At 37.1% G+C, this 13,448-nt stretch overlaps 1 protein-coding gene and 2 long non-coding RNA genes across 3 annotated transcripts in view; 1 reads left to right on the top strand and 2 right to left on the bottom strand.

The window, feature by feature from the left end:
* LOC111844380 (uncharacterized) overlaps window positions 1-13,448 on the bottom strand; it is a 560,559-nt gene that overhangs the window by 362,295 nt on the left and 184,816 nt on the right. The gene's annotated exons all lie outside the window — the stretch shown is intronic.
* LOC111836754 (uncharacterized) lies at window positions 10,658-11,591 on the bottom strand. Its single transcript, XR_002836483.2, has 3 exons — window positions 11,490-11,591; window positions 11,059-11,261; window positions 10,658-10,966 (listed from the first exon to the last, which is right to left on the bottom strand). It is a non-coding gene; the product is annotated as an uncharacterized lncRNA (long non-coding RNA).
* Window positions 12,319-13,448, top strand: part of LOC140588667 (uncharacterized) — a 93,634-nt gene continuing 92,504 nt past the window's right edge. The window contains exons 1-2 of the long non-coding RNA XR_011989816.1: window positions 12,319-12,443; window positions 12,515-12,573. This is a non-coding gene — a long non-coding RNA (uncharacterized lncRNA). The remainder of the gene's footprint in view (window positions 12,444-12,514; window positions 12,574-13,448) is intronic.

The raw sequence follows: 13,448 nt of genomic DNA, 5'->3' as shown, positions 1-13,448 counted from the left end.
CAAAAAGGCACAAAGAATAGACATCTGTTAAATGAACTATAAATATGAACTCTAAGCTAAAGTAGAAAATGTGCAATTTTAGTTACTGGAGGTATTCAGTATTATGTTTAAATATTGCAACAGCACCGAATTAGAAAAAAAGTCATTATAAATACAATATTGGAATGATGTGTGCATTATATGTGCAAATGATCAGTTCACTATGATTGTACATACAATATATAAAACAGCAGCTACAGTATAAAATGCAATTTTGGCATGGATATCTTTGTGCATGTAGCAGCATGTACATTATAGAGGAGTGATGTGTAAAGTGCAGAGGTGCAAAGTAGAGACACAGTTCACGTGTGTGGGCCGGGCTGGCAGTGTGAGTCTGATGGCTTGTGGGAAGAAGCTCTCGCACAGTGTGGTGGATCGGACTTTAACGCAGCTGCAGAACTTGTTCAGTTAATTCCTTCAAAACATGTAGCCTTACCTTTCAATTACACTGTGATTTCTGCCAATGATGTACCATTTAAGGTATTCTGCCACAATAGTGTGTCTGTCTTCCACAGTGCTGACATGCCAGAAACATCCAGCAGTTTGCAGCAAGGAGCTGTGTTTCAGTAGCATATCTTTCAGTGACTTTAAGGAATCTGCAGACTCAATCTTGTAGAAAACACACAGAGAGACACAAACACAGTTACCATAAAATACATTCATACCATTCTACAACCAGCATTTGTCACAAGTTAGACACAGTAGTGTGTGACCAAGCAGGTGACCAGCATTTGGAGGAGGTGCCAGGCTGCTGTGGTTGTGTATGGCTCTTCCACATGCTACTAAGGCTCCTGTTTGTTAAATAAAGAAATAGTTAAATTGCCAATATGTCTTGTTTCTTCAATCATCCAATCTACTAAACACCACCAAACAAGAGTCAATAGCAGAATAAGCTGTTTGGCACTGGCACAGATTTGGCAAGTTTTTCATGGGTGCAATCCACATTCACAACTCTGCTGCTCAGCCCACAAATGCATTTTCCTTGCAAATGTGGCACCAAGCTTTCCAAAGGTATAACATATATTGGCAAGAAGCATTTATAACAGAGAAATAATCGACCAAACCAAAATTCTTACTTTTTGTGCTATGTTTAGTCAACTTTAGAGAAAATAAACATTAGAAACATTTCAATGTTGTTTACATGTTTTCAGTAGTAAGTACTCAAAGTACATATACTGTAAGTTCAAGAAACAACTGATTTATGACAATCACCAGTATAGTCTCTTGTCATACCTCACAAAGAGCTGTCCTTATTTCATCATCTGTCACATCTTTTACATTTGCACAGAAACCAGGCTGTCCAACCATGTGGTTTACCAGGTCCCTAGAAAGGAAATGTGGGCCTGGTCCTCCATGAACTACACTCACAGCTATCATTTTCCCTGCCAAGAAATACTCATTCTCCCTGATTGCTGGGGGATGCACAAAATGGGGGAAAAACACTCTGCTGTGTCACAGACATCACATTATTAACAATAAATTCACTATGTCTGAAAATCAAAAAGTTCTCTTAATGAGAGAAGCAAAGACATTTTCACTCTATAATGTGTGCAGCCTCAAATTATTAATTTTTAAATTATTTTTTAAGAAATTATTACTTCATCCTTTACAGCACATAAAAAATCCTCAGTGGAGTTTTGTAAATGAACAAAAGGTTACACTACTCTAACTAATATGTTGAATGTCAATTCTGCATGTTTACTGGCTTGCAGTCTGCTTCTTCATTGCCTTTGTTGGTGCATGGCTGCATGGCACTGCATTACCAACACTGGCAGGTCAGTGGAATATTATTGGAATACTGATATAACTGTGTATCATCACTCATGTATGTGTGCTTTCCCACATGCAGGTATATCAAACAGTATGGGGAAACAATGGGGAAGGGGAACCTCTTTTGCACAACGTGCTGGTTTGACAAACCTGTTGAATTGTAAACCAAATACCGGCTCTCTGGTGGTCCGTCGAAAATGGGTCGAGACTGCAGATGACTCATTAAAAATGTGAGAAATTCTCGTCTTGGACCCCCTATGTCGATCCCGTCCTCCAATGAGCCTGTATCGTCACTAAATCTGACAAGCAAGACTGATTTTTCAGAGTAGGTTGAACGTCTGAAGCCTCTGACCGCTCCATCCCAAACATTTGAGCGTGTTATGTTGAATCTGCTGACAGTTGTATGGTCTATGACATTTGCTAATTCTTCAATAATTTCGGCTGCAGAGACTCCCGTGTCCCTATAACAACACATATAGAACAGAACATTAGTAGGTAGGTATAATATTTCTCCTTTTCATTATATTTACAACAAATTATATATATATGAAAAAACAATTTTTGTACCATGGTGTTAAATCATTTTGATAAAAATATTGCAACATGTTTGTTTTTGTAGAAATGTGAGACCCCCTAAAGGTATAAATTCTAAAGAGGCTTTTACTACTTTCTTTTATATTGGGCACTGTACACACACGTACACACACACACATACTTACTCAGCTTTCTTTGCAGGGTCAGAGCTTATAGGTACAATGTTGAAATCTTGACTCTCGTCCACATCATCTTCAATTACAATAGGAGCGTACAGCTGTGTGTACTTGCTGCAAATAAAAAAATGTGATAATTAATAGGTCTATCCTTCACCTTCAACGACACTGACATACAAGAGTGTTTAAAATGTTTTGTAACCCTAACCCTAACCCTACCTGTACAATGTGCTATCCATGGTTTTCACAGCAGGCACATTTGCAACGGCTGCATCTGCAAAACTAATTATTAATCATTAAATGTAGCGTATCTATATAGTGTACTATTAAGACAAAAGACACAGAGACTCAGTACCTAAAGGCAGTATTCTTCCTCCCTCCAGAAGTACCCTCTAATGGGTCATCAGTGTCTGAAACATATATCTTAAGAACAACATGTTAAAACAAATATTACAAAATCACAATATTTCGTTAAACTATGCTTTAATATTAAAACACATTGGTCTAATTCATTAGTGCTATTTAAATGTGATAAAATGTGGAATTAAAATAAATGTATTATAATTCGTATTATACATGTAGTATAAGAAGAAAATTGGCACAACCACTCTACCTTACCTCATCCAATACTCCCTGGTCTGATGCCCCAGAAAAGTTGCTTGGAAACAAAAAAAACAAAACAATATATCAACATTAAAATCATTGTGTTAAATCACTGCAATAAATGTTTTTAGATTCATAATTTGCATGTGCTTTGGAAAACTGATATGGTTTCAGACATTATACTGTTTGGGCTATCATTACATGGAAAACAGTGGATGCCCACCCTACCCCGACACATTGTTTCTTTTTTATGTTATTTTATTTAATAAAATTGTATTATTTTGCATCTTAAATGAATATACATTGTATTCATCACATGTATGTATGCAATACTTAAAATGCAGATGTAAGGTTAAGTCTTATGTTAAAAGGTTTAGAGAATGATCGTATTACCTTATTTTCCCTGCAGTGTTTTTTGGTGTACTTTCACGATGGGGTTCCCAGGGCTGCAAAAATATAGTAAAATAACAAATTAAACCACTTAAGTTGCTAAATTATTTTGTGGCCATAGTAGCAATCCAATTACTGACCTGTAAATCTGCATCTCATTTGCTTTTAAGTATTCAAACAGGATCTGGATAAACTCACTGGTCAATTCAAAGCAATTAAATGTTTCTAAATGCATTATCTGTTCAGTCTTTTCCAGAATTGAGTGTCACAGATATGTGTGTGAACAGAACGCAACCATCAGCAACACAAAAACACACACACACACACACACACACCTACCAGTGTGTCTGCACACTCAAATTCTGCTACACTTTTGGTTTTCACATGGACTTCATCATCTGTATCCAATGTATCTTGTTGTTGATCTATGAGAAAACACCTGGTGAGTGACATTTTGATGGGTGACAAGCCTAAAACCAAACAAATCAATCTGCTTTGCCTAAGACACACTTACATTTGTTGTAATCTGCTGTAAGACATATATAAAAAGTAATCCTGTTGTATGGTTTTCCTATTTCATTTTTATACTCTTTCAGAATGAATGGCTTTGCAGTTCCAGGAATGTTAATGACTTCGGTTCTGTCTGGGTAAATGAGGACATAGGGGCCAACATCCAAATCCGTATTAAAGTCAGTCATCTTCTTGACCGCCAACCTATGCAACCCAGCGGCATCAATGTCTGACTCAACCATCACTGGAAGAGTTTTCCCTCTGACAGTTTTCATGGTGTCATCTTGAAGGCACATGACTCCAATATTTGTCTGTACAAAGAAAATCAGGTGTCAATCGGTACATAACTCGTACATAAAATGTTGTGCAGTGCTAATAACCAGAAGTGTACCATACTTACAGGGGCGGTTCTGGGGGGTGGGTTTGCAGGGGACTGAACCTGGTTCAGTCCCAATTTGACGGATCACCCCAATTAAATCATATGGACATCATGATAAAGCTATTCTCCTATCCATACTTATATTTTAACAAACATTATTGCTTTGTTGGTACTTAGGAAATGTGTAGATGAATCATTATTGTATTTATTCTTTGACTTTTTATTAACTGATATTATGAGGTGGCTATAGTATGGAAGGTGTTAGGGCTCAGTGAGAAACCAGTGTCTATTTGTGTTCTATTTAATTGTATATAATGTGCATATAACAAGGGCATCCGCACGAATGTAAAATAACTACAGCTAATAGCGCTACGCTGCTTACCTGTACTTTTTTCTGCTCCTTCTTCTTAGTACTTTTCTTATGGCAAGAGAAATTTTGCCTCTCCTCCGACTTCTTATTCCTATACTCAAGGAAGGTTTTGAGGGATGGCATATTCAGAGGTGCTGCCGCAGCTACAGAGAAAAGAGTGTGTTGTATTTTTGCGATATACGTTTTATGAGGTTTAATTGAAGAAGAAGCAGCTTATCGGCGGAAACATAAATCTAAACCTATACAGTTTAACGTTTGATCGACCTGAAGTTGGGCCAGTGGTGTCCTCTTCATGTCCACTTTCCTTTAAGAAGGTCAGTGATTTTCCACACTCGTCGCAGAATCTTGGCAGCGACTGAAACCTTTTCCCACAATACGGACAATACATAATATATTTCTCTCCGCTAACACTCGCACAAAAACAGTACAAAGTACAAACGGGAAATGAACAGTCGTGAGTGACATGGGTAGGGTCCAATCGCAATCAGGAAAAGGGTAGGACCACACTTCGTGTTCGTGATTGGACAGTACCCATGTCACTCCAAGGATACAGTCCAATCACGAACAAGAAGTTTGGTCCTACCCTTTCCGTTTTCTGAAATGTCGTTGTGTTTTCTGTAATGTCGTTGTGTTTTGTGTTTTTGGAAATGTCGTTGTGTTTTGTGTTTTTGGAAATGTCGTTGTGTTTTCTGTAATGTCGTTGTGTTTTGTGTTTTTGGAAATGTCGTTGTGTTTTCTGTAATGTCGTTGTGTTTTTGGAAATGTCGTTGTGTTTTTTGAAATGTCGTTGTGTTTTCTGTAATGTCATTGTGTTTTTTGAAATGTCGTTGTGTTTTCTGTAATGTCGTGTTTTTGGAAATGTCGTTGTGTTTTGCCCTTCAGGGCCACCGTAGAAAACAGACAAAACATCGACTCCCTCCAGCAGTAAAAGCACCTTGTCCGTCAAGAGAAGCCACCCCGAAGACTCCCCAGAAGCGGCTTCTCCAAGCACCATCGACATGACGGACATTTTGGAGTCGATAGATAAAAGACTATATAGCTTAGATGCGCGTCTGTCGCTAATGGAAATTCTCCATAAAGAGTTTCAGGCTTTGCCCGAGTCAGTGGAGTTCAGCCAGCAGCAGGTGGAATCACTCGCTGCAGAAAATGCGACTCTCAGGGAATTGGTAAAAACCCTCACAGATGGAATGCAGCATGAGAGACAACTTAGTATTTTCAGGCATCCCGGAGAAAGTAGACGAAGACCCAGAAACAACGGTAAAAGGGTTAATTCAAACTCACCTAAAACTACCGGAGGACACAATGAAAACCATCAACTTCCATCGCATAGCCTACACCGTCTAGGAGGGAGGCGACCCGACGGATCCAGAGCCAGACCAATCGTGGTCAAATTCGAGCACTTTAAACAGAAAGAACTGGTTAAAAGCCGCGGTCGGGAATTGAAAGGAACGGACTTCAGCATCAACGACCAGTTTCCGAAGGAGATCCTGGAGAGAAGGAAGATCCTGTTCCCGATACTGAAAAAGTTAATCGAAGGACTTACCAGAAGTCTCACCATGTATTCTCTGGGAAGCAGGAAAGGCAGTAATGAGAGGAAAAATAATATCTTACTGTACACATGAAAAAAAATAAAGAAAAAACATATGTTGCAGAATTAGAACAGAAGATTAAATCACTAGAAACAGCGTATGCTTCCTCACCGCAAGAGCATATACTTAGCAACCTGAGAAAACTAAAATTGGAATTTAATGAATTAAATGATAAGAAGACACAATTTCTGGTAAACAGATTGCGTTTGGAAAACTTTGAACAAGGCAATAAATCTGGGAAATTCCTTGCTAACCAGTTAAAACTCAATAAAGAAAAAACAACAATATGTTCAATTAAAGACTCGACGGGGAATGTAACTGATGATCCCGAACAAATTAATAAATCTTTTAAATAATTTTACAAAGCTTTATACTCATCACAGAATAATCCATCTAATGATGACATCAACAATTTTCTTAGCAATATAAATCTGCCAAAACTAAATGATGAACAAATTAAGGTTCTAGACTCTATCAATATCTGAATTCAATGAAGCCATACAATTTCTACCAAATAATAAAGCTCCAGGTCCAGATGGTTTCCCAGCAGAATTCTACAAAGTATTTTGGCCAACGCTAGCACCCGTTTTTATCAGAATGGTTACTCAGATTCAGAACGATCACACGCTATCTTCAAACATGAACTCTGCCAACATTAGCCTGCTTCTAAAACCTGGTAAAGACCCAACAATAACATCCAGCTATCACCCAATCTCACTGATAAATGTAGATCTTAAAGTAATTTGCAAAGTTCTTGCCAAAAGATTGGAAAAAGTCACGCCATTCCTTATACATCCCAACCAAACAGGTTTTATCAAGGGTAGACACTCAGCCAATAATACACGTAGATTAATAAATGTTATAGACTACTGCTTCATTAACAAATTACAAACCACACATCTCTCTAGATGCGGAGAAAGCATTTGACAGAGTCAACTGGAAATTTCTATTTGCAGTTCTACACAAATTTGGATTTGGGTCATCCTACATAAGCTGGATTAAAACACTATACTCCTCTCCAAATGCATGTGTTAGGACAAACAAATTCATTTCCCAAAGCTTCCGTTTGCAAAGGGGCACCAGGCAGGGCTGCCCGCTCTCTCCCTCGCTTTTTGTTATCTTCATTGAGCCACTAGCAGCAACAATTAGACAAAATGTAGATATTAAAGGAATTCAAACAGAAAAAAAACAGACCATAAAATAAGCCTTTATGCAGATGAAGTATTACTTAGGAATTCACCAACCTCTCTTCTGAAGACAATATCACTTATAGATAAGTTCTCATCTATATCAGACTACTCTGTCAACTGGAGCAAATCAACAGTTTTGCTTTGAATTGTAGTTTCCAAAACACAACTACTACTCCTTTACAGTCAGGCAACCTTAGATACTTAGGCATAAATTTTTCCACCAGGCTTTCAGATCTAGTACAGATGAATCATATTCCTTTGTTAAAAAAGGTGGAAGAGGATCTTGTGCGGTGGAAATCTCTACCTATATCTCTTATTGGAAGAGTTGCCACCATTAAAATGATGGTCCTGCCTAAAATCAATTACTTGTTCTCACTGATCCCTAATAAACCCACTATGGCTTGGTTTAAATCACTAGACTCAAGCATCTCGTCATTTTTATGGAAGAACAAACCATCACGAATAAGCTTGAAAACTCTGCAAAAAGCCAAAGGTAATGGTGATCTAGAACTACCAAGTTTCTATCACTACTTCTTAGCCAACGGACTGCAGTATATATCAAATTGGATCAAATCAAGCCCGGTAGATAGTCCATGGCTGGACTTAGAACAAGCAATCCGAGGAGAAGTAAAATTGTCTGATCTGCCGTTTATAAGTCCTACCATTAAGCTTTATAAGTGTTTTAAGAGTCTTAGTATTAACACCTCATTAATAGCCTGGTGGGAATTTTATAAAATAACTTGGTCTCCACTTATCCCCTGCAAACCCATACAAAAAATTTATATAATACAAAATATATTATAGACAATATATTTTCACCAGGTTAAATATATTAATCCAACTACATAAAAAATACATGGACTAATATATTGACCAAAATATATTGACCAAACACCAATGTATTATAAATATATTTTAAATATACAAAAAATTGCCGCTTTGGTATATTGTAGTATATTTCAAAAAATGCATTTGTATATTGAAATTACATTTTTCATTATATTTATTTTCAATATATGCAAACATATATGTAAATTAATATATTTCTTATATATGACAGGTATACCAAGAATTATATTAGTATATATATAATAAATTATATTTTAAATGTATGGGATTTTTTTTATTTGATAATACATTTTTAAATATATTGTGATGTGTATTACACAGTATATTACTATATATATTATACAATATATGTACTGATGTACTATATAAATATGATTAAACATGTTTCTTATTTTATAGGTATACCATTTATTTCTATTTTTACTATTGCCAATTAATATAATGTATAAGCAATAGTTTACTTTTTATAGACACTATATTTTAAAATACATTGTAATGTTTTGCCAATGCACTCGTATTTCAGTAAGTAACATATTTAGTTATAGAATTATATTCATCAGAATTAACCCAGTGGGCACAAACACATGGAATACATGTGGAAACAGCATGTGGAAAAGACAGGTGAATTACGTGTAAAAGGCAAGTTTTTTTCACGTAGGTTTTGGCACGTGGAATGTACGTGTTGTGTTCAACATAAATTCTGCAAACGCAGTGGGCACAAACAAGTGGAATACACGTTGGAACAGCATGTGGAAAAGACAGGTTAATTACATGTAAAAGGCAAGTTGAGTTCACATGGATGTTGGCAAGTGGAATGTACGTGTTGTGTTCAACATAAATTCTACGAAGTTTACAATATCTACAACATCCTCCATAAAGCAGACATGAAAAGATAATTCACAGAAATATTCAATGGTAATGTATTTATTATGATATACTTCAAAACAGACTAAATAAGATATACATTAAAATTGGATGTAGTTTATAATACTAACATATGTCAGAATATTTGGCAATAAAAAATAAATGAAACACTCGTGACCAGTTAGATAACTGTCTAAATCAAACCATACCACTCGCTGCAACAATAATACTTAAAGCGTGTCCGGTCTTCCTTGACGCTTTGGTGCATTTCTTAGTCTGCTGGCAATGAAGCTGTAAACAAAGGCTTCTGTAACCCCATGGCTCTTTACCACACCGTCTGTGAATCAAGTGACAAAAAACATTCAGAAGTGTTAGCAAATTCAGATGTGTGGAATTCAAATCATCAGTTACAGACATTTAGATAAAAAAGACACAGTCACTTAAGTGACAATCATTCACCAATTATTAATTTACAAAGAGCTGTCTTCTCAAAAGATGCTTTCTCCCCTCTCAATCTCTTCATGTTAAATTTACTCATAAGTGCATTGGTTAAGAATCTAGAAGAAAATAAATATTTTAATCAACATCACAAACTTGGCAGTCTTTAAACACCAATTTCACATGACGAACAAAAGGTAATAAATGGTCTAAGTGTGGTATTCAGACTTTGATCTATAAGCACAGATGCATTAATCAAAATTATTGTATTAATATTTTGCTAAAAAGTTGGAATACACATTTGAGTGTGGTTTCCTCATACATTTTAATCTAATTTTATATCAGAGTTAGAGAAAAATAATGTAGAAACTCAGAAGTCCACTTATCAAAAGACAAGGTCAACAAAATAAATACCATAAAATTGATGTGTGAGCATCTTCATAGTCCTATTACAGGGTCAGAATTACCAGAAAAATGAACTTACATGGCTCATCTTATTTTCATTAAAAAAATTGATAATTGTTTTATATGATGGAATGGTGCATTGACAATGGCATGAACTAAACAGGTGTGGCAGCATTTACCTAAAACTTGGGAAATGCTGATTTGCAGTAGCCACACTAATTTTCATGCAATTCTTAAACTGAAATAAAATATAACATATACTCATATGTGTCACGCCCCGCTCCGTCCGCTCCTAATGTGTGCCACGCCCACCTCATTACCTCCTGTTTCTCCCTGATTGTTCTCATCCGTGGCTCGTTACCCGTAGCTTGTCTGTTGTATTTAGTCCTCGTCTGAGTCAGTCTTCCCCAGACTTGTCATTAATGTTACTCGTCGTGATTCCCCGGTCCTGCTTCCCGTAATAAATCCCCGTTTTGTCCTACTTCCTGACTCCGTTTCCCTGCTTCCCGGATCGCCTCCCCAGTGAATGTGACAATATGCTAATATATACTTTAACTTCATGTTAAAGTAATCGTGACAAAAGTTTAAAAACTAAATGCTGAGGATATTTTGAAAAGGCAAACCTTTGGAAAGACCAACAGTTACACATTTTATTCTGGAGCATTTGATAATTAACATTTAAAAACCAATTATGTCTGAAAATTTCTAACTGTGTTGTGACATACCATTACTTATGATGTTGCTGTCATATACAAAATCACTTCTGAGTTTTCGATTAGCCTGGCGTTACTTTGGAACCTCTTCATCACTATTCTCAGTTGCTGTGGTTACGTCATATTCTTCACACTCTTCCATACTGTCTGAAAAGCAGAAAGTAACTGTTTTCCAATGCCTTCGTCACTGCTTTGACATAAATTAATTTCATTATTTGACATAAATGAATTTCACTTACGAGAGGAATGTTTAATCTTTATGAGCTTAATTTTTCTCCATTTCTCTACATCAAGCTCAGCACACTTCTTGTGTAAAACGCTAATATTGGTACACACTGGCCAGAACACATTTGCATCCTTGATCCAGTTGAATGGAATAACACCCTCTTCTTCGCGAGTATTCTCCATCTAGACAGCCCACGCCCATTTCTTTCTCTCCATGCTATGGAGGGGAAAATAAAATTACAAAGTTTTTATTGGAGAACCTATTGCTTTAGATCATTACATCACATAATCACATTTTAGCAAGAGATTGAGCTTGGGCAAAGCTCTCTTGACAATAATTAGTAATAAAACATCAAGACGTGATGGCATTTTCTACTTCTAATTTCTTGCCTACATATTAAAGAAAACTTGCAAAAATGACCAAAAAAATAATATCAGCAGTTACCCTTTCAATGGTGTTCATCGGCATGTAAAACAGGCAACAACACGTGTCCATTCCGGTTCTAGACCATTGATGTTTGGGCAGTATTAGTATGGGAGGTATTTTCTGCAAAAAATAAAATGAAAATGATAAAAAGAAAATACAATCTCCACTTTGCCATTTAGTTTCCAAAGTCTTTGCACAAAAATCTTGCAAAAATTAAAATAAAAATGAAATAGCACCATTTGCATTTTAAATTTCCACTCATGTATGAGTCAGATGTGAAAAATTAAAAAATAAAATTAAAAACCCTTTTTGTATTTTCATTTTCTACTTTGCCTTTTCATTTTCAAGTTCACTACATGCAAATATATGTTAATCGGAGCGGGGCGGTGGGCGGAGCTACGGATCACTGCTGCGATTCCGTTGTCTTCGTGTTTCTTGGCCATGATCAACCTTGTCACCCAAACTAATGACAAAGTCACACGCGGCTTAAGTTAGCTACTTATCTGCAGCTTCCGATTCGTTTAGCTTCTTATTCGTAGCGTCTTATTTCGGGGCTTAAGTTAATTCCAGCTTCCTTATATCAGAGTGTTCGCAGCTGCACATGCTACAGTTTTTAGTTAAGACATTTTGAAAATACGAAATAAAATATGTCGTGCGATATAATGGCAGATATGCCATTACACAAGCATACCTTTCATGATCGCTGCATTATAATGCTATATGTGACCGGTAGTATGAGGCGAGTTGTCGCTCCCCTGTTGGTCGCACGCAAATTTAGATCACGGGGGTGTGGCTGCAGTTTTTAGTTTAATTAAGACATCCGGGTCTTCAGACATCCGGTTATTAAAACGCAGGGTTGTGTGGTTAGTTGGTGTTCCGTTTGTTGTCGTAAGGGTTATGCCTGGACTGGCATAGGCGAGTGTTTCGGTGCCAACTTGTGTTAACTTCAGCGGAGGTGTTCGCGGGTGAAAGGTAGGAGACAAATGGTTGCGTTCGTTTTCATGTTGTATGAAGTAGCCCCTTAATTCCTGCATGTTTTGTAGGTATTGAGTACAGGCGTTTGGAGCGTCATGGGGGAGAGCAACTCTTGTTTCCCGATTGGGTAAGGTAAACATAATTTGCGGTAACGTAGGATGGTCTTTGGTGACCTCAGAGGTAGTGTGATTAGCTGTAAAATGTGCTAATTATGGGCCTATTCATGTAATGAAAGGCCCATATTGTTCTTCACCTAGTAAACTACATTTTGCCAATTTGCGCTGAGCCCGTGAAAGGCACGGAGCTCACTTTGGTGCCAAATCGTAGGGCTTACTTAGCTGCACGGATTGACATATCGATTGTCTCCGTACTTCTTACGGATTGCGTGCAATTGCCTCTCAAAGTCAAAAAATAAAAACTTTATTTATTATGGGCCTATTCATGTAATGAAAGGCCCATATTACTCTTCACCTAGTAAATTACATTTAGCCAGTTTGCGCCGAGCCCGTGAAAGGCACGGAGCTCACTTTGGTGCCAAATCGTAGGGCTTGCTTAGCCGGACGGATTGACATATAGTTTGTCTCCGTACTGCTTATGGATTGCGTGCAATTGCCTCTCAAAGTCGAAAAAAAAACTTTATTATTATTATGGGCCTGTTCATGTAATGAAAGGCCCATATTGTTCTTCACCTAGTAAACTACATTTTGCCAATTTGCGCTGAGCCCGTGAAAGGCACGGAGCTCACTTTGGTGCCAAATCGTAGGGCTTACTTAGCTGCACGGATTGACATATCGATTGTCTCCGTACTTCTTACGGATTGCGTGCAATTGCCTCTCAAAGTCGAAAAATAAAAACTTTATTTATTATGGGCCTATTCATGTAATGAAAGGCCCATATTGTTCTTCACCTAGTAAACTACATTTTGCCAATTTGCGCTGAGCCCGTGAAAGGCACGGAGCTCACTTTGGTGCCAAATCGTAGGGCTTACTTAGCTGCACGGAT

This window comes from Paramormyrops kingsleyae, chromosome 4 (assembly GCF_048594095.1).
Source record: "Paramormyrops kingsleyae isolate MSU_618 chromosome 4, PKINGS_0.4, whole genome shotgun sequence".
Taxonomy (NCBI): Eukaryota; Metazoa; Chordata; class Actinopteri; order Osteoglossiformes; family Mormyridae; genus Paramormyrops; species Paramormyrops kingsleyae.
The sequence above is the reverse complement of the archived record's forward strand: the minus strand, read 5'-3'. Positions and strand labels throughout refer to the sequence as shown.